The 26,438-nt window shown below is 45.4% G+C and overlaps 1 protein-coding gene and 1 pseudogene across 2 annotated transcripts in view; both read right to left on the reverse strand.

Annotated features, from left to right (window-relative positions):
- Positions 1 to 26,438, reverse strand: part of LOC130346288 (steroidogenic factor 1-like) — a 232,832-nt gene that overhangs the window by 159,691 nt on the left and 46,703 nt on the right. The window lies entirely within an intron of this gene.
- LOC130346289 (F-box/WD repeat-containing protein 5-like) lies at positions 9,079 to 11,001 on the reverse strand (annotated as a pseudogene).

Consider the following 26,438-nt stretch of genomic DNA (forward strand, 5'->3'; position numbering starts at 1 on the left):
AAGCTGGTCTAACTCAGGTGGTGTATAGGTTAACCATGTCCTGGCGTTATGAAACTACCCTCATCCGACACCACAGGAGTGGTTACAGCCCAAGCAGCGGTGACTGCATAAAGATCCTGCATGCCCCTGGGTCTACTTACAGGGCATTACCATACAGTGCAGGACCATTTGAAGAGTGATTATCTTCACTATTGCTGACAGGCTGGAGGACAACAGAACATGGTATGAATGCAGATTTTACCATATATAAATTGTTACCACAAGTCATGTACGTAAATTTGAAGCCAGATTTCCTCTAAGGCCGGGTTAACACTATGGAATTTTCAACAGAAATTTCACTCAGGCCTGAAGGTAAAGGTGAATAGTTTTCCTTTGCCAACCCATGCCAACTGCAGAATTTTCTGGGTGGCATTTCCATCAGAAAATTCATATAAAAAAATTCTGCTAGAACCTTGAACCTGCTCAATGTTCTGGTGGAATCCGTGCTGCAGACATTGCCGTCTATCAGGACAGCAATGTTCATGCGGTCTTAGTGTCAGCTAATTTAGTCTGCACTGGCCACACTCAGAATCTCCGGCCGTAAATTTTCTGTCCGTGTATTCTATAGTGTGAACCTGGCTCAAGAGTGGAAAAAAGTAAAACATTTTACTCAAATGTTCCCTTTTGAGGCTGAAAACCTTAGGACTCCAACTTCTATAAGAAGTCCAGATTCCTCACAGCTTCTGCCTGCAGACTGTTTTACAGATTGTTTTAACTCTCATTTACCACCTGTCTTCAGCACCTGTGCAGATTTTGGGCCGCACTGAAAACCTGGACTAGTCAAAAAGGAAATGAAAGACCCCTTTACCAATCTGCTTTTCATGCCATAAGAAGCCAGGCCTGAAAACAGACTTTACCAAAATCCTCAGCAGCTATGATCTACTGGGAATTTCACACTATCCTGGGTTCCTGATATCTCACCTAGCTTTCTCTGAATGAGATATGTGCTTCCTGAAACCTGGTCGCTACATAAGACAGGTACTTTAAGGATACGTTCACACAGGTGGATTTATTTGCGGGATTTCCCACTGCGTATTCAAAAGGGGGCGGGCTCTTCTCGGCTTTCTGCAGCAGATTTTCCAGAAAATCCACCGCAAGCCCCATTGAAGTCAGTAGGGTCTGCGGCGGATTTTCCGCAGCGGAAATTCCGCCGTGGAAAATCTGCTGCGGACAGCCGAGAAGAGCCCACCCCCTTTTAAATACATAGCGGGAAACCCGCAAATAAATCCGCCCGTGTAAACATACGCTAAGATATATAGCAATCTCCAATCACCAATCCTTACACTGCCTCAATATAAATGCATCTGATGAATAAACACATATTCATCTCACATTGGAGTGCTGCTGTATCCATTATACTGGTTTCTGTGGGAGCCGTGGACCCGGGCTCAACCAGCTTGCACCTGCCTGCATATTTTGGAGTACGATTTTCCTTCAAGACAATATATATATATATATATAAAAATATATATATAAAACAGGCCAAACAGCACATATGAAATATCACCTATATACCTATATATCCTAGACAAAATGACCATAACGGAAAGGAGACACTATTTAACCTCTTAAGGACTCAGGTGACATCGCGTCATACCGGGTCGGTCCCGGAGGCTTATGATAGTCGGGACCCTGGGCTAATAGCGCATGGCACTGATCGTTGTGCCGCGCACTATTATCCCTTTAGACGCGGCGATCAACTTTGATCGCCGCGTCTAAAACGAAAGTAAAAGCTTCCCGGCAGCTCAGTTGGGCTGATCGGGACTATCGAGATAAAATCGCGATGTCCCGATCAGCTAGGACGCAAGCAGAGGTCCTCTTACCTTGCTCTGTTGCGTCCAATCGGCGATTGATTGCTCCAAGCCTGAGCTACAGGCTTCAGCAATCAACCCCTTATAACGCTGATCCATGCAAAGCTATGGCTTTGCAGGGATCAGTGTAAAAGATCAGTATGTGCAGTGTTATAGCCCCCTTTTTAACACTGCAAAAAAAAAGTTAATAAAGGTAATTTCCTAATAAAGTTTGAATCACCCCCCTTTCCCCATAAAAAAAAACTGTGTAAATAAAAATAAACATATGTGCTATTGCCGCGTGCGGAAAAATGTCCGAACTATAAAAATATATTGTTAATTAAACCGCACGGTCAATGGCGTATGCGCATATAAATTCCAAAGTCCAAAAAAGCGTATTTTTGGTCACTTTTTAGATCATGAAAAAATTTATAAAAAGTGATCAAAAAGTCCGATCAATACAAAAATGATATCGATAAAAACTTCAGAACACGGCGCAAAAAATGAGCCCTCATAACGGCCCATACACGGAAAAATAAAAAAGTTATAGGGGTAATAAGATGAGAATTTTTAACGTATATGTTACGCCGAGCGCTCCGGGTCCCCGCTCCTCCCCGGAGCGCTCGCTACACTCCTCTCACTGCAGCGCTCCGGTCGGTTCCACGGACCCGGGGCGCTGCGATACCGCCTCTGGCCGGGATGCGATTCGCGATGCGGGTAGCGCCCGCTCGCGATGCGCACCCCGGCTCCCGTACCTGACTCGCTCTCCGTCAGTTCTGTCCCGGCGCGCGCGGCCCCGCTCCCTAGGGCGCGCGCGCGCCGGGTCTTTGCGATTTAAAGGGCCACTGCGCCGCTGATTGGCGCAGTGGTTCCAATTAGTGTTTACACCTGTGCACTTCCCTATATCACCTCACTTCCCCTTCACTCCCTCGCCGGATCTTGTTGCCTTAGTGCCAGTGAAAGCGTTTCCTTGTGTGTTCCTAGCCTGTGTTCCAGACCTCCTGCCGTTGCCCCTGACTACGATCCTTGCTGCCTGCCCCGACCTTCTGCTACGTCCGACCTTGCTTCTGTCTACTCCCTTGTACCGCGCCTATCTTCAGCAGCCAGAGAGGTTGAGCCGTTGCTAGGGGATACGACCTGGTCACTACCGCCGCAGCAAGACCATCCCGCTTTGCGGCGGGCTCTGGTGAAAACCAGTAGTGACTTAGAACCGATCCTCTAGCACGGTCCACGCCAATCCCTCTCTGGCACAGAGGATCCACTACCTGCCAGCCGGCATCGTGACAGTAGATCCGGCCATGGATCCCGCTGAAGTTCCTCTGCCAGTTGTCGCTGACCTCACCACGGTGGTCGCCCAGCAGTCACAACAGATTGCGCAACAAGGCCAACAGCTGTCTCAACTGACTGTTATGCTACAACAGTTACTACCACAGCTCCAGCAACCATCTCCTCCGCCAGCTCCTGTACCTCCTCCGCAGCGAGTGGCCGCTTCTGGACTACGACTATCCTTGCCGGATAAATTTGATGGGGACTCTAAGCTTTGCCGTGGCTTCCTTTCCCAATGTTCATTACACTTGGAGATGATGTCGGACCAGTTCCCCACTGAAAGGTCTAAGGTGGCTTTCGTAGTCAGCCTGCTGTCTGGAAAAGCCCTGGCTTGGGCCACACCGCTCTGGGACCGCAATGACCCCGTCACTGCCTCTGTACACTCCTTCTTCTCGGAAATTCGAAGTGTCTTTGAGGAACCTGCCCGAGCCTCTTCTGCTGAGACTGCCCTGTTGAACCTGGTCCAGGGTAATTCTTCCGTTGGCGAGTATGCCGTACAATTCCGTACTCTTGCTTCTGAATTATCCTGGAACAATGAGGCCCTCTGCGCGACCTTTAAAAAAGGCCTATCCAGCAACATTAAAGATGTTCTGGCCGCACGAGAAATGCCTGCTAATCTTCATGAACTTATTCACCTAGCCACTCGCATTGACATGCGTTTTTCCGAAAGGCGTCAGGAGCTCCGCCAAGATATGGACTCTGTTCGCACGAGGCGTTTCTTCTCCTCGGCTCCTCTCTCCTCTGGTTCCCTGCAATCTGTTCCTGTGCCTCCCGCCGTGGAGGCTATGCAGGTCGACCGGTCTCGCCTGACATCTCAAGAGAGGACACGACGCCGCATGGAGAACCTCTGCCTGTACTGTGCTAGTACCGAACACTTCCTGAGGGATTGTCCTATCCGCCCTCCCCGCCTGGAAAGACGTACCCTGACTCCGCACAAAGGTGAGACAATCCTTGATGTCCACTCTGCTTCTCCACGTCTTACTGTGCCTGTGCGGATGTCTGCCTCTGCCTTCTCCTTCTCTTCTGTGGCCTTCTTGGACTCTGGATCTGCAGGAAATTTTATTTTGGCCTCTCTCGTCAACAGGTTCAACATCCCAGTGACCAGTCTCACCAGACCCCTTTACATCAATTGTATAAACAATGAAAGATTGGACTGTTCCATACGTTTCCGCACGGAGCCCCTTCTAATGAGCATCGGATCTCATCACGAGAGGATTGAACTTTTGGTCCTCCCCAATTGCACCTCGGAAATTCTCCTTGGACTTCCCTGGCTTCAACTTCATTCCCCAACCCTGGATTGGTCCACTGGGGAGATCAAGAGTTGGGGGCCCTCTTGTTCCAAGGACTGTCTAAAACCGGTTCCCAGTAACCCTTGCCGTAACTCTGTGCTTCCTCCAGTAACCGGTCTCCCTAAGGCCTATATGGACTTCGCGGATGTTTTCTGCAAAAAACAAGCGGAGACTCTACCTCCTCACAGGCCTTATGATTGTCCTATCGACCTCCTCCCGGGCACTACTCCACCCCGGGGCAGAATTTATCCTCTCTCTGCCCCAGAGACTCTTGCCATGTCTGAATACGTCCAGGAGAATCTAAAAAAGGGCTTTATCCGTAAATCCTCCTCTCCTGCCGGAGCCGGATTTTTCTTTGTGTCCAAAAAAGATGGCTCTCTACGTCCTTGCATTGACTACCGCGGACTTAATAAAATCACGGTTAAGAACCGCTACCCCTTACCCCTCATCTCTGAACTCTTTGATCGCCTCCAAGGTGCCCACATCTTTACTAAATTGGACTTAAGAGGCGCCTATAACCTCATCCGCATCAGAGAGGGGGATGAGTGGAAAACAGCATTTAACACCAGAGATGGACACTTTGAGTATCTGGTCATGCCCTTTGGCCTGTGCAACGCCCCTGCTGTCTTCCAAGACTTTGTTAATGAAATTTTTCGTGATCTGTTATACTCCTGTGTTGTTGTATATCTTGATGATATCCTAATTTTTTCGGCCAATCTAGAAGAACACCGCCAGCATGTCCGTATGGTTCTTCAGAGACTTCGTGACAATCAACTCTATGCTAAAATTGAGAAATGTCTGTTTGAATGCCAATCTCTTCCTTTTCTAGGATACTTGGTCTCTGGCCAGGGACTACAAATGGATCCAGATAAACTCTCTGCCGTCTTAGATTGGCCACGCCCCTCCGGACTCCGTGCCATCCAACGTTTTTTGGGGTTCGCCAATTATTACAGGCAATTTATTCCACATTTTTCTACCATTGTGGCTCCTATTGTGGCTTTAACCAAAAAAAATGCCGATCCCAAGTCTTGGCCTCCTCAAGCGGAAGACGCCTTTAAACGACTCAAGTCTGCCTTCTCTTCGGCTCCCGTGCTCTCCAGACCTGACCCATCTAAACCCTTCCTATTGGAGGTTGATGCCTCCTCAGTGGGAGCTGGAGCTGTCCTTCTACAAAAAAACTCTTCCGGGCATGCTGTTACTTGTGGTTTTTTTTCTAGGACCTTCTCTCCGGCGGAGAGGAACTACTCCATCGGGGATCGAGAGCTTCTAGCCATTAAATTAGCACTTGAGGAATGGAGGCATCTGCTGGAGGGATCAAGATTTCCAGTTATTATTTACACCGATCACAAGAACCTCTCATACCTCGAGTCTGCCCAACGGCTAAATCCTCGTCAGGCCAGGTGGTCTCTGTTCTTTGCCCGATTTAATTTTGAAATTCACTTTCGGCCTGCTGATAAGAACATTAGGGCCGATGCTCTCTCTCGTTCCTCAGATGCTTCTGAAATTGAACTCTCTCCTCAACACATCATTCCACCTGATTGCCTGATTTCCACTTCTCCAGCCTCCATCAGGCAAACTCCTCCAGGAAAGACCTTTGTTTCTCCACGCCAACGCCTCGGAATCCTCAAATGGGGTCACTCCTCCCATCTCGCAGGTCATGCGGGCATCAAGAAATCTGTGCAACTCATCTCTCGCTTCTATTGGTGGCCGACTCTAGAGACTGATGTGGTGGACTTTGTGCGAGCCTGCACTATCTGTGCCCGGGATAAGACTCCTCGCCAGAAGCCCGCTGGTTTTCTTCTTCCTCTGCCTGTTCCCGAACAACCTTGGTCTCTGATTGGTATGGATTTTATTACTGACTTACCCCCATCCCATGGCAACACTGTTATTTGGGTGGTCGTTGATCGATTCTCCAAAATGGCACATTTCATCCCTCTTCCTGGTCTTCCTTCAGCGCCTCAGTTGGCTAAACAATTTTTTGTACACATTTTTCGTCTTCACGGGTTGCCTACGCAGATCGTCTCGGATAGAGGCGTCCAATTTGTGTCTAAATTCTGGAGGGCTCTCTGTAAACAACTCAAGATTAAATTAAATTTTTCTTCTGCATACCATCCTCAATCCAATGGACAAGTAGAAAGAATTAACCAGATCTTGGGTGACTATTTACGACATTTTGTTTCCTCCCGCCAGGATGACTGGGCAGATCTTCTACCTTGGGCCGAATTCTCGTATAATTTCAGAATCTCTGAATCTTCCTCCAAATCCCCGTTTTTCGTGGTGTACGGCCGTCACCCTCTTCCCCCCCTCCCTACCCCCTTGCCCTCTGGTCTGCCCGCTGTGGATGAAATTTCTCGTGATCTCTCCATCATATGGAGAGAGACCCAAAATTCTCTCTTACAGGCTTCTTCACGCATGAAGAGATTCGCGGATAAGAAAAGAAGAGCTCCTCCCATTTTTTCCCCTGGAGACAAGGTATGGCTCTCCGCCAAATATGTCCGCTTCCGTGTCCCTAGCTATAAGTTGGGACCACGCTATCTTGGTCCTTTCAAGATTTTGCGCCAGATTAATCCTGTCTCTTACAAACTTCTTCTTCCTCCTTCTCTTCGTATTCCTAATGCCTTTCATGTTTCTCTTCTTAAACCACTTATCATTAACCGTTTCTCTCCCAAATCTGTTCCCCCCACTCCTGTCTCCGGCTCCTCGGACATCTTCTCCGTCAAAGAAATTTTAGCATCTAAAAAGGTCAGAGGGAAAACCTTCTTTTTAGTGGATTGGGAGGGTTGTGGTCCAGAAGAGAGGTCCTGGGAACCTGAGGACAATATCCTGGACAAAAGTCTGGTCCTCAGGTTCTCAGGCTCAAAGAAGAGGGGGAGACCCAAGGGGGGGGGGGTACTGTTACGCCGAGCGCTCCGGGTCCCCGCTCCTCCCCGGAGCGCTCGCTACACTCCTCTCACTGCAGCGCTCCGGTCGGTTCCACGGACCCGGGGCGCTGCGATACCGCCTCTGGCCGGGATGCGATTCGCGATGCGGGTAGCGCCCGCTCGCGATGCGCACCCCGGCTCCCGTACCTGACTCGCTCTCCGTCAGTTCTGTCCCGGCGCGCGCGGCCCCGCTCCCTAGGGCGCGCGCGCGCCGGGTCTTTGCGATTTAAAGGGCCACTGCGCCGCTGATTGGCGCAGTGGTTCCAATTAGTGTTTACACCTGTGCACTTCCCTATATCACCTCACTTCCCCTTCACTCCCTCGCCGGATCTTGTTGCCTTAGTGCCAGTGAAAGCGTTTCCTTGTGTGTTCCTAGCCTGTGTTCCAGACCTCCTGCCGTTGCCCCTGACTACGATCCTTGCTGCCTGCCCCGACCTTCTGCTACGTCCGACCTTGCTTCTGTCTACTCCCTTGTACCGCGCCTATCTTCAGCAGCCAGAGAGGTTGAGCCGTTGCTAGGGGATACGACCTGGTCACTACCGCCGCAGCAAGACCATCCCGCTTTGCGGCGGGCTCTGGTGAAAACCAGTAGTGACTTAGAACCGATCCTCTAGCACGGTCCACGCCAATCCCTCTCTGGCACAGAGGATCCACTACCTGCCAGCCGGCATCGTGACAGTATACATTTTCCTGCATGTAGTTATGATTTTTTTCAGAAGTACGACAAAATCAAATCTATATAAGTAGGGTATCATTTTAATTGTATGGACCTACAGAATAAAGAAAATGTGTCATTTTTATGAAAAAATGCACTGCGTAGAAACGGAAGCCCCCAAAATTTACAAAATAAAATTTTTTCTTCAATTTTGTCACACAATTAATTTTTCTTCTGTTTCGCCGTGGATTTTTTGGTAAAATGACTAATGTCACTGCAAAGCAGAATTGGTGGCGCAAAAAATTAGCCATCATATGGAATTTTTCTGTGCAAAATTGAAAGCGTTATGATTTTTAGAAGGTGATGAGGAAAAACTGAAAATGCAAAAACGGAAAAACGCTGAGTCCTTAAAGGGGTACTCCGGGGAAACCTTTTTTATTTTAAATCAACTGGTGGCAGAAAGTTAAGCATATTTGTAAACGACTTCTATTAAAAATTCTTAATCCTTCCAGTACTTATTAGCTGCTGAATGCTACAGAGGAAATTCCTATCTTTTTGGAACACTGTTGACATCACGAGCACAGTGCTCTCTGCTGACATCTCTGTCCATTTTAGCAACCATGCATAGCAGATGTATGCTAAGGGCAGCATGGTGGCTCAGTTGTTAGCACTGCTGCCTTGCAGTGCTGGGGACTTGGGTTGAAATCCCACTAAGGACAACAATAAATAAAGCGTTATTATTATTATTATAATAACGTCAGCAGAGAGAACTGTGCTCGTGATGTCATCAGAGAGCATTCCAAAAAGAAAAGAATTTCCTCTGTAGTATTCAGCAGCTAATAAGTACAGGAAGGATTAAGATTTTTTAATAGAAGTAATTTACAAATATGTTTAACTTTCTGCCACCAGTTGATTTAAAAGAAAAAAGGTTTTCACCGGAGTACCCCTTTAAGGGGTTAAAAGTAATTGGTGCCATTAACAAAAATTTTTTTTAAACAGACATTTTGGTTTGTTTTTACTAATTATTTTAGAGTCTCGGCTTTTAATTTTCCGCTATTGTTTACCAGGAACGGAAGGAATAGAACGTGTCCTCTGTTCGGTTCACTGAAATGTGATGACGCAGTAAGGTGTCCTCTGTCACTTACAACCTGCGCGTTTATCGACAGTCCTGACTCCAGTCCTGGGGCGAACACGGTCATTGGCGCTATAGTCATTACACGATGGAGGAAGCGGAAGCATTAGGTGTCATAGGCTGCGGACCACGGGGATGACCGTGCCAAGTCCTGGGAGCAGCGCAGCGAGCGTCTGGAGCGCCACACCTTGATGCTACAGTCATTGCTGGAGGTCAGCAGAAGCTCCTGATCAACAGGACAGAAAGCCACAGAGTTCACCACGTCGTCGTGGGGCAGGGTGGCCAGGCAGGCGTTGTAGTGACGGTCCCAGATGTAGCCGCAGCGATCCTCCGCCCCGCTGGCCACAAAGTCTTGGCTGACATCCAGGAAGATGAAGAAGCACTCATTATTTGGGGTGTATGCCCGGTGGGCTCGCAGAGGGTCCTTCACCTCCCGCAGAGTCTTTAGGTCAAAGACTCGAAGCTCTATTTCCTCAGCGATGGGTGGTGGGTACATGGGATCGGAAACCACGCAGTCTTTAGGCCAGGAGCGGCTATTTACATAGAGATACCTGTGATCCGGAGACAGGCCCATGCCTATAATGTGACCATGAATGTTAGTCACATGGTCGAGGGAGTCGAAGAACTCGTTGGGGCCCTGCTCCTCACCCAGCACCGGCCCCTCTGTGGTCATCTAATGGGGAAGAGGCTGATTAATTCCTATCTTATGGGGGGATTAGGTCAGCGAGCCGGTGGTGAAGATCAGATACTTCTTGCTCCCCTCCCAAGCATTGTGAGGACCATCCGGTTGTTTTGTCCGGTATTTCGCGTACCACTGGGCCACCTTAGTCTCAAACTGCTCCTCAGAGAGTGTAGGCTGCTGCGGCGCCTCCTGCTGTTCTTGGATGTGGTCGTTCATGAAGAATTGAAGGGTGGCTGCTATCTGAGCGTCCTCCCCAACAATGTCCCTCTCCCTCTCGTCCTCCTCCTCAGTGCTGTCCTCTTCTTCCTCCTCCGTTTGCGGAGAGGCTTGTTTGACCTCTTCCACTTTATTTCCAGCCTCCACCAGTACATCCGGGGAGTCGGCCACCATCACCATACGGATAGTGCTGGCGTTTAGATTCTGAATTTTGAAGAGTCTCTTCACTACATTGAGGTTCTCGGACTCCACATCCTGAAAGGCCTTGTTTAACCAGAGCACGGAGCAGGAGGTGACTTGGCCCATACGGTGCAGGTTCCCTGAGATGAGGTGCGTGTTATTCAGCCAGCAGCCAAACACATCGTAGGGTTTATTCCTCACACGGGACAGAAGGTTAAACCCATCAAGACTGAAGACGGCGATTTCTCCTGCACAGGAGTTGTGGGGTCCTACGAAGACCCCGGACACCAGGAGGAGCGTGTCATCAGAGTTAAACTAGGAGAACCTGGTGTAGTTCCAGTAGTGCGGCCTCATGTTGGCGCTGTGCTGGAGGGATATTGGGTGTCTGGTGCTCCATATCTTCACTGTGCAGTCCTTGGAGCAGGAGGCGCAGAGTTCTCCGGAGTGTGAGAAGCTGATGTGCAGGACCTGGTCTGTGTGCTCCCGGAGCCGCTCCACCGCGCCACACGGAATGCTGTCAGTAAGGCGCTGGAACTCCTCGTACCGCGAGTCAGAACCTGGGTAGCGATGAATGTGCCGCTGCACCTGGTAATGGCGGTAGAACAGCTTCTTCTACAGGAAGTCATCCCTGGACACCTGGTACCAGCGCCGGCACACCAGCCCCGCCGACACCAAATCTACAGGGCCCAGGCTGAGGAAGATCTGGTAGAGGAGGATGTCGGGGAGCAGGGAGGGCCCAGCATCCTCCATTGTGTCATCCTGTCATCTTCAGCTCGACCTGCACTTCCGCATCGTCCGCTCTCTCTTCACCTTACTAATTATTTTGAAAATAAATGGCTAGCCTAAGTATTTGTAGCGCTAAACAGGGTTGCGAGAGGTATGAATTTTGAATCCATTATGGGCAGCCTGCTCACCCACGTCCTCTCTCAAGCAAAAAGTAGTGTGTTGTAGTGTAGACTTATGCTCTTGGACTAAAAAATTATTACAGTGATATAAGCAACCTTTTGCAAAGTTTAAAAAATAAATGTTGTGACTTGTGATACTATGAGAAAGGAGATGGGCTGGAAGTCAGAGCAAGGGACACGTGTCTAAGCACTAGGTGGAGATAAAAATAAGTCCTTTATTCCAATTTTCAAAAAACATGTCTGTACAAAAACTCATAAAAACATGAAAAACTCTTGGCCCATGGCTCATAATCGGAACATATACACAAACCTGAGGAACCCCTCAGGGATAACCCTAAAGACCCTCCCTCTTATTAAAATATAAGTTTATTAAACTCCGTAGAGAATATCCTACCCAAAGAAAACAAATTGTTAAAACCACAGTGTGACTCTCATGTTGTGCTAACAGCACTACTGGAGATATGATAGTATACATCTCGCTATTACTGAGTAGCATGTTTGCTGTGCAATTGCTCTCTATGTACAGCAATAGTGGAGAACCTCTCACATTCAACCACTTTGCAGTTGTCAAACTGCTTACGTGTAGGAGTACACAACTACGATTAAAAACTGCACTATAGCCTCCCCAACGTTTCGCTGATTGAATCAGCTTTGTCAAGGACTCTGAGGCTAATGCCGAAATTGGTGTGCTCCGGCTCTTATATAGTCCCGGTCAGACGTCATATCCCGTCATTAATAATGATGGGATATGACTTCTGACCGTGACTATATAAGAGCAAGAGCACGCCAATTTCGGCATTAGCCTAGAATCCTTGACAAAGCTGGAGTTTAATAAACTTATGTTTTAATAAGCAGAAGGGTCTTTAGTTTAGGGTTTAGAGTTATCCCTGAGGGGTTCCTCAGGTTTGTGTATATCTATCATTACCCTGGGATCTTCCGGGAGATTTATCTGTCTACATAATCGTAACAAACACTCTGTAGTTCCATATAGGACTAATCAGTATGCATGTGCATTCCACTCATTCCACTGATTGTTCTTGGGTTCAGTGGGGAACCAAGTGGCAGGATCTCCATCGATCAGCATGTTAACTATTTACTGAAAGCTTGGAGAAGGATAAAAAAACACAGGGGGCGCTCCCTGATAAGAGGTATCTGCTGATGTGTGCCCTTCACCACACCACAGTGAGATACCCACCTTGTGAGGCCGTGAACTTAATGGTACGGCGGTAAGCACGGGCTGGGTCAATGGTTTTTAGTTGGCTGCTGCGCTCCTACCGGTATCGGGCCCCAATAATGGGGGCCGATGGTAATGGTAGACAGATGAGACGTAAAAAAACGGTTTTGCGGAGGCGCTGCACAACAAGAACATGAAGAGAGGACTCGAGCAGCACAGGACAATAAAATGTTTTATTGGTATAACGGGGAAAACGCTTTTCGGCATGAACTCATGCCTTCCTCAGGTCCACTTACAATGCCCAAGTAGATTCTGGTAGTACTGTAGAGCTGGTCAGAGGTCATGTGTGCGTCTGTGCTGCCGCCGGTATCTGACGGTGCCCATTTAAGGACCAGAGCATTGTTTGCACATCTGACCACGGTCACTTTAAGCATTAATAACTCTGGGATGCTTTTACTTATGAATTTGATTCCGAGATAGTTTTTTCGTGACATATTCTACTTTAACACAGTAGTACATTTTCATTGATACGTGCATGATTTCTTGGTGAAAAATTCCCAAATTTCATGAAAAATTTTGCATTTTTCTAACTTTGAAGCTCTCTGTTTGTAAGGAAAATAGACATTCCAAATACATTTTATATTGATTCACATATACAATGGGGGAGATTTATCAAAGGATTTAGACTGGTTTTTCCTGTCTAAAATTGTCGCAGAGAAAGTTGCAGTCTAAATATATGCAACTTTTTATCGTGACTTTTGCTTTAGAGCATTTTTAGAACATGATGCATTCTAGTCTATTTTGGACGGAAAAATGCATTGGTGCTGAATTTATCAAAAGCGACTTTTCGGTGAAAAGTCGCATTGGCTGAAAGTACGCTGAAATGTCAGACCATGCTGGAGCAGGTTTAAATACAGTCTAAGAGCATAGATCCCGAAGTCTGTGCGCAGAATTTATCAAGAGCCGTGCTACTTTTGATAAATTAGGCGCACAATACAACCGGCCAAACCCTCTGTAGTTTGAACTATATTGATGCGGGACATAGACAGCTTTGATAAATCTCCCTGAATATGTCTACTTTATGTTGGCATCATAAAGTTGACATGATCAAATTAATACAATTAAAAGCAATTACCATGGAATTAAAGCTTAAGGACCGGGCCAATTTTCACTGTAGGACCAGAGCGTTTTTTGCACTTCTGACCACTTTCACTTTAAGCATTAATAACTCTGGGATGCTTTTACCTTTCATTCTGATTCCAAGATTGTTTTTTCGTGACATATTCTACTTTATGTTAGTGGTAAAATTTTGTCGATACTTAATACATACATAATTTCTTGGTGAAAAATTCCCAAATTTGATGAAAATATTTAAAATTTAGCATTTTTCTAACTTTGAAGCTCTCTGCTTGTAAGGAAAATAGACATTTCAAATAAATTATATTTTGATGCACATGTTTGCATCATAAAGTTGACATGTTTTTACTTTTGGAAGATATCAGAGGGCTTCAAAGTTCAGCAGCAATTTTACAATAAAAAATAAAATAAAAATTCTAAATCAGAATATTTCATGGACCAGTTCAGGTTTGAAGTGGATTTGAAGGGCTTTCTTATTAGGAACACCTCACAAATGACCCCCATTATAAAAACTGCACCCCTCAAAGTATTCAAAATGACATACAGTAAGTGTGTTAACTCTTTAGGTGTTTCACAGGAATAACAGCAAAATGAAGGAGAAAATTCAAAATCCATTTTTTACACTTGCATGTTCTTGTAGACCCAGTTTTTGAATTTGTACAAGGGGTAAAAGGAGAAAAATCCTCTCAAACTTTGTAACCCAATTTCTCTCGAGTAAGGAAATACCTCATATGTGTATGTCAAGTGTTCGGCGGGCGCAGTAGAGGGCTCAGAAGGAAAGGAGCGACAATGGCATTTTGGAGAGTGAGTTTTTCTGAAATGGTTTGTGGGGGTGCATGTCACATTTAGGAAGCCCCTATGGTGCCAGAACAGCAGAAAACCCCCACATGGCAAACTATTTTGCAAACTACACCCCTCAAGGCACATAACAAGGGGTCCAGTGAGCCTTAACACCCCACAGGTGTTTGACGACATTTTGTTAAAGTTGGATGTGTAAATGAAAAAATAATAATGTTTCTCACTAAAGTGAAGTTTTTCTCCCAAATTTACCATTTTTATAAAAGGTAATGGGAGAAAATGCCCCCCAAAATTTGTAACACCATCTCTTGTATGGAAATACCCCATGTGAGGACGCAAAATGCTCTGTGGGCGAAGAGAAGGAGTCACATTTTGCTTTTGGAAAGCAAATTTAGCTGAAATGGTTTTTGGGGGGCATGTCACATTTAGGAAGCCCCTATGGTGCCAGAGCAGCAAAAAAAACACATGGCATAGTATTTTGGAAACGACCCCCCTCAAGGAAAGTAACAAGGGGTCCAGTGAGCCTTAACACCTCACAGGTATTTCCCGACTTTTTGTTAAAGTTGGATGTGTAAATGAAAAAAAAAATGTTTTTCACAAAAATGCTAGTTTTTCCCGAATTTAAATTTTTTACAAGGGGTAATAGGAGAAAATGATCCCAATAATTTGTACCCCATTTCTTCTGAGTATGGAAATACCCCATTTGTGGACGTCAAGTGCTCTGCAGGCGAACTACAATGCTCAGAAGAGGAGGAGCGCCATTGAGCTTTTGGAAAGAACATTTTTTTGGAATGGAAGTCAGAGGCCATGTGCGTTCACAAAGTCCCCCGTGGTGAAAGAACAGTGGACCCCCCCCCACATGTGACCCCATTTTGGAAACTACACCCCTCACAGAATTTAATAAGGGGTGCAGTGAGCATTTACATCCCACTGGCGTTTGACAGATCTTTGGAACAATAGGCTGAGCAAATGAAAAATAAAATTTTTCATTTTCACGGACCACTGTTCCAAAAATCTGTCAGACACCTGTGGAGCGTAAATGCTCACTGTACCCCTTAATACATTAGATGAGGGGTGTAGTTTCCAAAATGGGGTCACATGTGGGGGGGGGGGGGTCCATTGTTCTGGCACCATGGGGGCATTGTAAACACACGTGGCCTTCAATTCCGGACAAATTTTCTCTTCAAAATCCCAATGGCGCTCCTTCTCTTCTGAGCACTGTAGCTCGCCCGCAGAGCACTTTACATCCACATATGGGGTATGTTCTTACTCAGAAGAAATGGGGTTAAAAATTTTGGTGGGCTTTTTTCCTATTTTCCCTTGTGAAAATGAAAAATTTAGGTTAACACCAGCATTTCAGTGATTTTTTTTTTTTCATTTTCTCATCCAATGTTAACGAAAATTCGTCAAACACCTGTGGGGTGTTAAGGCTCACTATACCCCTTGTTACGTTCCGTGAGGGGTGTAATTTCCAAAATGGGGTCACATGTGGGTATTTATTTGCGTTTATGTCAGAACCGCTGTAAAATCAGCCACCCCTGTGCAAATCACCAATTTAGGCCTCAAATGTACATAGTGTGCTCTCACTCCTGAGCCTTGTTTGTGCGCCCGCAGAGCATTTTATGCCCACATATGGGGTATTTCCGTACTCAGCAGAAATTGGGTTACAAATTTTGGGGGTCTTTTTTCCTTTTACCTCTTGTGAAAATAAAATGTATGGGGCAACACCAGCATGTTAGTGTAAACATTTTTATTTTTTTTACACTAACAGGCTGGTGTAGACCCCAACATTTCCTTTTCATAAGGGGTGAAAGGAGAAAAAGCCCCCCAAAATTTGTAGTACAATTTCTCCCGAGTACGGAAATACCCCATATGTGGCCCTAAACTGTTTCCTTGAAATATGACAGGGCTCCGAAGTGAGAGAGCGCCATGCGCATTTGAGGACTAAATTAGGGATTTGCATAGAGGTGGACATAGGGGTATTCTACGCCAGTGATTCCCAAACAGGGTGCCTCCAGCTGTTGCTAAACTCCCAGCATGCCTGGACAGTCAGTGGCTGTCCAGAAATGCTGGGAGTTGTTGTTTTGCAACAGCTGGAGGCTCCGTTTTGGAAACACTGGAAGCACAATACGTTTTTTGTTTTTATTGGGGGGGGGGGCAGTGTAAGGGGGTGTATATGTAGTGTTTTACCCTTTATTATGTGTTAGTGTAGTGTAGTGTTTTTAGGGTATGTACACATGGGCGGAGGTTTACAGTGAGTTTCCCGCTAGGAGTTTGCACTGTGGTGAAAAATTTATCATAGCTCATACTTGAAGCAGGAAACTTACTGGAAACCCGCCAGTGTGAATGTACCCTGTATATTCACATGGGGGGGGGGGGGGGGCAAACCTGTCAGTACATGCTGGGAGTTGTACTTTTGCAACAGCTGGAGGCGCACTGGTTGGAAAACCTTCAGTTAGTTTCTGTTGCCTAACTCAGTATTTTCCAACCAGTGTGCCTCCAGCTGTTGCAAAACTACAACTCCCAGCATGTACTGATCGCCGAAGGGAATGCTGGGAGATGTAGTTATGCAACAGCTGGAGGTACGCAACTACAACTCCCAGCATGCCTAGACAGCTGTTTGCTGTTTGGGCATGCTGGGATTTGCAGTTTTGCAACATCTGGAGGGCCACAGTTTAGAGACCACTGCACCGTGATCTCAAAACTGTAGCCCTCCAGCTGTTGCAAAACTACAAATCCCAGCATGCCCACACAGCAAACAGCTGTCTGGGCATGCTGGGAGTTGTAGTTTTGCAACATCACGAGTGCTACAGTTTAGAGACCACTGTAGCCCTCCACTGTGGCTGCACGATATCGCCGCCCGCCGATCACCATTGCCGATCGCTGCCCGCTGCCGCTGGATGGGTAAGTGGATCTTCAGCCCCGGTCCTCTGTCGGTTTCCCCGTTCTGCCTGGCCTATTGTGGGTGGGCAGAACGGGGAAACCGAACGTTAACCCCCTCCACCCCTGATCTGCTATTGGTTGTCGCTTCTTGACGACCAATAGCAGGGATAGGAGGGGTGGCACCCCTGCCACCTAACTCCTATCCCTTCAGGGGGATAATAGGTGTCTTGGACAACCCCGATTCCCCTTATTTTCTGGGTCACCATAGACCGGTATGACCCGGAATCCGCGCAAATCGCCAACATGGGGGGGTCTGATGACCCCCTGGGCATTTGCGTGGGGTGCCTGCTGATAGATATCAGCATTCACCCCGGTCCTGCGCGGCGGGGACCGAAATTCCCACGGGCGTACAGATACACCCTTGGTCCTTAAGTACCAGGGAGCAAAGGCGTACCTGTACGCTCTTGTTCCTTAAGTGGTTAAAGGGGTTATCATGTTATCCTTAAAGGCATAATCCCACACCATATGCAAACATCTAATCATAAAGTCAAGAATGCTCAAGGGTTCCTCTAATTGACCATACGCCCATTATATCACCGCATCCGCGAACATGTTAGTTCAATAACGACAGGTATTGGAGCAACTAGGTTAATAGACCTAGTAAGACAATAGCAATGTCCAAGCTCTGCGATTTGCGGCCTTGGAAAGGGTTAATCAGCCCAGAAGAGGAGGGGATAGGCACCGCCAGCTTCTAATCAAAGAAGCTCGTTGGATTGCCAAACTGAATGCCACAGGCGCCATTGGTTTGAATGATAGAACTGAAATAGTATTATAACAATCCAATATACTATTACCTCTAACCCTCCAAGTATAATTATAATTATTAACACTCACATGAATTGTTTTTATCATTTTTCCTGTTATCTATGTTGTTCGTTGATTTTGTTTGTATGTCACTATGGTAACGGGCATCAGGTGATTTAAGCACTCCATACTCGGAAGTACGTCAGGGGCCTGAGGAAGCGCACTTTTGCGCGAATAAGGTCTGTTGCCCTACCCCCCACGCCACAGCACCTGTCCGCTCTCCAGTATCGCTCCGGTACCTGATGTACGCTTGAATAAAGACAAGACGTTTTAACTACATTATCCTGGGTGAGTGCTCCGTTCTTCTTATCTTGCATTTGTGAATTGATTATCCTACTTCATACGTGAGCATACTGAAGTTCCTCTAATTGTGCTTCTGGCAGCAGGATATATTCAAAAATATTGGGTCTGGGCCTGATTCCATGACATGCTTGCAGACTATCACTCTCTGGAAACGGAGTTGCCAGAAGTCCCATACAAGTCAATGGGACTTCCGGCAACTTTGTCTCCAGAGAGTGATAGTCTGCAAGCATGTCATGGAATGAAAAGCGCCTCCAATATTTTCAGACATATCCTGCTGCTGGGAGCACTATTAGAAATACCTTCAAGTATATACCTCTACTACACATGCACCAATAAAACCAATGATACTGCTATACAGGGTCATGGTGGTCAGATACCATACCTACACAGGTGCTCACAAAATATTATCATGCTGCAGACTATATTATAGTATACAGCACTGATCAGACAACTCAAGAGGATCTGTTTGCTCTCCTGACTTGTCTCTTTTGTACCCTCTCATGTCCCCCATGAAATAATTGTCTGCCTGGAAATGTATGAATTAAAGGGATATTCCAGGATTTTCTTTACTTGACTGTGCTATAGAGGCTGTAAAATTAGTGTAATTCATAGTGTCTGTACCTGTGTTTGATGGATGGTCTCGCAATTGTTATGTGATCTTTTCCCCAATGTTTATTTCTAGCAGCATACGAAATGTGTGTTGTCTCAGATTTTCCCAGGTTGCTGTGCGGCCGATACATTACATCACTAGTCAGGTGTTGAAAGGGAGCGTGTCTGTGCTTCAATAGGTAGAGCGACCGCGGGGTGTAAAGGAGATCATTTGCCACAGAGCTGCAGGGAATTGTAGTTTCATAAGTAGCTTGCATAGCTCAGGTGTGCTGCCATGGGTAGGGTGGCTAATGTGTAGGAGGACCTCACACTTACAAACACAGGATCCTGGTGTAGATAGTGTGAGGAATGAGCGGTGCCTGGGTGCTTCGCCCCTCCTGGCTGTGCTCGGATCTGGTGTAGATAGTGTGAGGAATGAGCCGTGCCTGGGTGCTTCGCCCCTCCTGTCTGTGCTCCGATCTGGTGTAGATAGTGTGAGGAATGAGCAGTGCCTGGGTGCTTCGCCCCCTCCTTGCTGTGCTCTGATCTGGTGTAGATAGTGTGAGGAATGAGCTGTGCCTGGGTGCTTCGCCCCCTCCTGGCTGTGCTTCGATCTGGTGTAGATAGTGTGAGGAATGAGCAGTGCCTGGGTGCTTCGCCCCCTCCTTGCTGTGCTCTGATCTGGTGTAGATAGTGTTAGGAATGAGCGGTGCCTGGGTGCTTCGCCCCCTCCTGGCTGTGCTTCGATCTGGTGTAGATAGTGTGAGGAATGAGCGGTGCCTGGGTGCTTCGCCCCCTCCTGGCTGTGCTTCGATCTGGTGTAGATAGTGTGAGGAATGAGCAGTGCCTGGGTGCTTCGCCCCCTCCTTGCTGTGCTCGGATCTGGTGTAGATAGTGTGAGGAATGAGCTGTGCCCTGGTGCTTCGCTCCTCCTGGCTGTGCTCTGATCTGGTGTAGATAGTGTGAGGAATGAGCGGTGCCTGGGTGCTTCGCCCCTCCTGTCTGTGCTTCGATCTGGTGTAGATAGTGTGAGGAATGAGCGGTGCCTGGGTGCTTCGCCCCCTCCTGGCTGTGCTTCAATCTGGTGTAGATAGTGTGAGGAATGAGCGGTGCCTGGGTGCTTCGCCTCTCCTGTCTGTGCTCCGATCTGGTGTAGATAGTGTGAGGAATGAGCAGTGCCTAGGTGCTTCGCCCCCTCCTGGCTGTACTCTGATCTGGTGTAGATAGTGTGAGGAATGAGCGGTGCCTGGGTGCTTCGCCCCTCCTGTCTGTGCTCTGATCTGGTGTAGATAGTGTGAGGAATGAGCGGTGCCTGGGTGCTTCGCCCCTCCTGTCTGTGCTCTGATCTGGTGTAGATAGTGTGAGGAATGAGCGGTGCCTGGGTGCTTCGCCCCTCCTGTCTGTGCTCTGATCTGGTGTAGATAGTGTGAGGAATGAGCGGTGCCTGGGTGCTTCGCCCCTCCTGTCTGTGCTCTGATCTGGTGTAGATAGTGTGAGGAATGAGCGGTGCCTGGGTGCTTCGCCCCTCCTGGCTGTACTCTGATCTGGTGTAGATAGTGTGAGGAATGAGCGGAGCCTGGGTGCTTCGGCCCTCCTGTCTGTGCTCTGATCTGGTGTAGATAGTGTGAGGAATGAGCGGTGCCTGGGTGCTTCGCCCCTCCTGTCTGTGCTCTGATCTGGTGTAGATAGTGTGAGGAATGAGCGGTGCCTGGGTGCTTCGCCCCTCCTTGCTGTGCTCCGATCTGGTGTAGATAGTGTGAGGAATGAGCAGTGCCTGGGTGCTTCGCCCCCTCCTGGCTGTGCTTCCATCTGGTGTAGATAGTGTGAGGAATGAGCTGTGCCTGGATGCTTCGCCCCCTCCTGGCTGTGCTTCGATCTGGTGTTGCTCTATTAGATCAGGAACATTTTGGTGTCATTTGGACTTTTTGATGTTTTTTTTATGTAAACTTTTTTCTGAAATGTGAAAAAAAAAAAAAATAGAAGATTGATGGTCTGTCCTTTTTTTATTTTTATGTTAGGATAGATAGATGTTTATGCCAAACACCTTTACATTTGCTTTCTGTGGATTTACTAGCCACATTCGCTAGAAGTTTCTTCCAACACATTCTACACTTTCAGTAAAATAACATTTTCAGACATTGCTTCTGACCTTTCTACTAACTGACCTCAGATTGTGCTCTTTCTTCTTGTGTTTAATTTCATATTAACCCCTTATGTACCAGGCCAATTTCCATTGTTTCTTGTTTATTTTTTCCTCTACACACCTATATAAGGGCTTATCTTTTGCGGGACTAATTGTACTTTGTAATGTCTTAATTTATTTTTCCATAACATATGCTCCAAAACGTGAAAAAAAAATGTATGTGAGGTAAAATTGTTTTTTTTGTTTTTTTTTCGTTTATACAGATCACTGTACGGGATAAATAATGTTCCATCTTACATGTAACATTATGCACGTGACAATACCAAATATGTTTATTTTTATTTTTTTTTACATATTTTTATATGGAATTTGGGAAAAGGGGGCTGAATTTAACTTTTGATGTAGAAGGGGTTCATGTATGTGGGTTGAACCTATATTACATTTTTTCTGCACTTTGTTAGTCCCCTTAGGGGACTTTTAGGAGGAATCATTAGATTCCTCATACAGATCAATGTAGTTCCATAGAACTGCATTCATCTATGTGCTCTGGGCTTGAATGATAAAGCCTGCTAAATTGAGGCTTTATGAAACCCAGAGCCATGGATGGGCAGGAAGGAAAGGTAAGCCCTCCGGCTACGTCTGCAGTGGATTGCCGCCCTGCGATCGCGCTGTGCGGGAACGATCCACCCCACTACACCATCAGGTGCACAGTAAAGGTCACTTTAGATCTAAAGGGTTGACAGCTGGCTGCAGTGGCCCTTAGCTACAGGAATCAGTTGAGGGACATGTCTTTGGTTGTTAGGAGGTTAAAAACTATTTCTTCCCGATTTAACTCTTTAACATTTGTAAATGTTATAATAGCATGATTGCATTGTTATTTTTTTTGTTTTTTCCCAATGTGGTTGTGCAGTAGATGTATAGTATATGTTTGTTTATTACGGTTGAGTGAACCGAATCTGACGAATCCGAATTCGTAGCAAATTTCATGAAAAATTAGATTTGCAACTAATGCGACTATCGCCGTGATTCGATCGCGTGAATTGCTTCACTAACCCCTTAAGGACGGACCCATTTTTTACCTCAATGACCAGGCTCTTTTTTTTTATTTGACATGTATCTCTTTAAATGGTAATAACTTTAGAACGCTATTTCTGAGCTTTTTCTGCCATTCATTTTCCAACAGCCGTAACTTTTTTATTTTTTTGTCCAACGCCATTGAGTAAGGGCTTATTTTTGATGAGCTGTACTTTTTATTGGTATCATTTTTGCAATATGTGCTACCTTTTGATTTTTTTTATTCTGCTATTTGTACCAAAATTGGCGAATTTTGCGCTTTTTTTTTTACGGCGTCCATATTTTGGTCTCCTCATGCTGGTGCCACCTCCAGGTTGTGTCATTTTGCCGCCATGTGGTCTCCTTATGCTGCTGGGACATTACGTAAAAGTTTTTATGGTAGCACTAGCTATTTAAAATCTTGAATTTAAATTGGAAAATGTATCTTTTAATCTTAGAAATTGTGAGGCCTATGGTCTCATCATGCTGCTGGGACATTTCCTAAAAAAAATTATGGTAGCACTAGCTACCATAAATGTTCAATAAAAATTTGAAAATGTGTCTTTTAATCTTAGGAATTGTTAGGCCCTATGGTCTACTCATGCTGCTGGGACATTACCTAAAATATTTTATGGTAGCACCAGCTACCATAAATCTTCAATTAAAATTTTAAAATTTATATTTTCAATTTTAGGAATTGTGAGTCCCTGTGGTCTCCTTATGCTGCTGCCACTATATGGTCTCTTTATGCTCCTGCCACCTTGAGGCTGTGTCATTTGTGCTGCCATGTGGTCTGCTCATGCTGCTGGCACGTTACGTAAAAAATAATAATAATTTGAATTAATTTTAATACATTAATTTTATAAAATTTTTATAAATAATTTGAATAAAAATGCCCCTCCAGCATACCGGTGTCACGCTGTATTTCACACGGTTTGCCTTGGCGAACTGAGTCATACAGGTGAGGAACTGCTGAAAGTAATTCATCAAGAAATCATGAAAACTGGAAATGGGAACCATGGTGAATGATCACGGGAAGAACATCTTGTCTGTGCTGCATCAAAGAAGCCTGAGCCATGCGCCCTGCATGACACGTGTTCAATCTGGTTGTCAAGTGATTCCTGAAGTGTTCCGCCCATCTGCAAGATATCCTAACAATGGGAAGAAAACTTTGCATGCACTTCAGCTACTCGTACACCGCAAAGCACACCCTCCTTGAGCTACAGCGTCAGACCAGTATCCCCCAACATAGTCTGATTTTTTTACATTTCCACATGTTGGAATTCCACCCTCCATGTGTTGGATCAACTATACGAACAGAGAAAATCCATCACCAATTTCTTGATGATGCAAATGGTAGGGGGGTTCCCCTGTGTAACTTCAATGTCAACCTGTGGCAGCTCATACATGACACCTGGCGTTTGCTCAGGCCCTTTGAGGAAGCCACATTATTAGTCAGTTGCCAGGATTATGGGATAAACAACGTCATTTAACTGCTTCATATCACTGGAGATGTGGCGCCTACATCTTGAGGCCACATGAGCCCTGTGCGGGATGAACTGAGGGAGGAGTGGGAGGGGGACTGTGGAGCACAGGCAATGTTTTGTGAAATGGGTGGTTTTTATAGTCATCTGAAAGGAGAGGAGAAACCAGAGCAGGCTGTGGAGCTACAGGATGATGAGGAAGATGAGACAGAGGGCTCAGACACACTATGGTCACGTGGTCTCCTCATGCTGCTGACACATTAAATGAAATGTAATCATAATCTATTTTAAATCTTCAATTAAAATGTTCCAAAATATCTTTAATTCATTCAATTGTGAGGCCCTATGGTCTTTTCATGCTGTTGCCACCTCCAGGCTGGGTCGTTCTGCCACTATATGGTCTCCTTTTGCTGCCACCAATTCCAGGCTGTGCCATTCTGCCAGATTATGGTCTCCTTATGCTGCTGCCACCTCCGGGCTGTGTCATTTTGCCACCATATGGTCTCCTTATGCTGTTGGCACCTTAGATTAAACTTTTAAAATTTTCATGTATCTTAAATCTTCAATTTGAATTTTACAAAATATCTTTAATCTTTTCTATTGTGAGGCCCTATGGTCTCGTTGGGATGCTGCCACCTCTAGGCTCTGTCATTATGCCGCCTTGTGACTCCTTGTTAGATTGGGTTTTGTGGTCATACAGTATTAGTTCAAAGTAATCGCCGGGACATTAAACTTGGGAATCTAATATAAATTTTAAATAAAAATTTTAAAAAATCGATTTAATCTTTTCAAGACCAACGTCATATATTACCTGTGGAATTACCACAAGAATCCAATGAAACAGGTTAGAGTGATAATAATGTACCATAACGGATTAAATGAAACATTCGCACATTCACAGTCAGGGGGGCGCTGAGAGGCAGGGGCTGGAACAGGTGGTATCTCGACAGTTAAATTTTCAGAAACAAGTACAAGCTGTTTTCCTGGAGCCACTTCTAGCTTTATGCGCCCAGTTATCCAATGGCACAGAAGCTGAACGTGCTCCTGTCCAAGTTGCTGGTACTGCGGTCCCTTTCTTTTCAAGTGGACACTCAGAGTGTGGGGGTGCACTGAGAGGCAGGGGCTGGGACAGGCGGCAGCTGGCCTCGTAGCGGACCGCCAGCTCGATGCTCACCAGAATGGTACTCAAATTTTTAAAATACATTTCTAATAAAATAAAATAAAAATTACATAAAAAATCTCTTTATTCTCTTCAATTTTGTCGCCATAAGGTCTCCCTGCTGCCACATCAAGAGACTCTGCAGCAGTGATTCTAATAGCGATGAATGTCTGCATGTAATACTGAATAACAGTATTATTTTACTAAAACAGTACACTCCATATGCGTGATAGGACATAGTAACATAGTTAATAAGGTTGAAAAAAGACCAGAGTCCATCAAGTTCAACCTATAACCCTAATAAGTCCCTATTGAGTTAAGTTGATCCAAAGGAAGACAAAAAACCCTCATACTAGAGGTAAAAATTCCTTCCCGACTCCAAATATGGCAGTCAGAATAAATCCCTGGATGAACCTTCTGTCCCTATAAATCTAGTATACAAACAAGGCAAAGTGTTCTACACCCCTATTAAGGCTCTCTGTAGGCCAGAAATAGCCATTTTTTAATAGAGATTTGCTGCAAATAAATTCAGACTGAAACAAATTTTGGGGGGAAATCGTCCGATTCGAATTTTTCAAAAATTCGCTCATCTCTATTGTTTATATTAAATTAATTTCTATTAACCATTAATATCACAGATCATTTATTTGAAAAATCATCCCTTTTTTTTTGTTCTACTGAAAGTATTAACATTGAGAATATTCCACTGCTTATTCTGTAATTCTTCCCCACAATGGTCTTGTTAAAAATAAAAAATAAATCTTGATTTTTCATCATAATATTTTATTTATTTATTCAAGTACAGTATCACGCATGACCAGACAAAGATACAAGATTATTAAGGCCTGAAAAAAAAACCTGCTTGAATTTTATTATTAAAACCATAACAATGAATGACAACTAACTGAAAAAGCAAATGCTAACGTGCGGTTTAATACAGATTGTCAAGGTGAATGTTTGTCTGTATAATAATATCTTATAACATACAAATCTTGTTGGGAACAGTAAGGGGAAGGTTTCTGCCCAACATTCATTTAAACCTTTCACATCCTTTTCAATAATATTTTTTTGCAGCTAAAGCGTGTATATTTTCCAGCATTTATTTATTCATTTCTGTACTTAGGGCTTTATTATATTCACCAATATGCAATGTAAATGAGCAACAGTCTTTTAGATAGGTGTTCATTTAAAGAGGCTATTACAAGGTTCAACCACCATGTGGGAAGGGCCACACCAATGATCGCCCAATCAGAAGATTGAATTATCAGTAAGGCAATGTAAAGCGATCATCTGTTGAATGACTTGTTTAGCCAATAGCCACTCTTATTACTTTACTTATAAGCACTAACATTCTGCAGCGCTGTAGAGAAATTGCCATTGTTCATATCAAGCATGTGACAATTAGTGTCCCTTCAGAAGGCCAAAAAAGTTTTTTTTTTAAATCCACCCAGTAAATCCAACCAACTAACTCCTTCCCATGCCAGTTATTTTATGCGACAACATTTTTGTTTTGTCTTCATCCTCTCCTTTCAGGTATGTTGACATGCTGCAGATTTTCAGCAACTTATCTTCAGCAGTTATGCAACCGACATTAAATACATTGATTTATTTTGGTGCATAAACACTGCACATTTTCTGCAACTGATCTGCAGCGTGTGAACATAACTTTCCAAAAGGCATCATTTTGCATATATTACCATGACAATGGCTTGAGTTT

Source organism: Hyla sarda, unplaced genomic scaffold, assembly GCF_029499605.1.
Source record: "Hyla sarda isolate aHylSar1 unplaced genomic scaffold, aHylSar1.hap1 scaffold_78, whole genome shotgun sequence".
Taxonomy (NCBI): Eukaryota; Metazoa; Chordata; class Amphibia; order Anura; family Hylidae; genus Hyla; species Hyla sarda.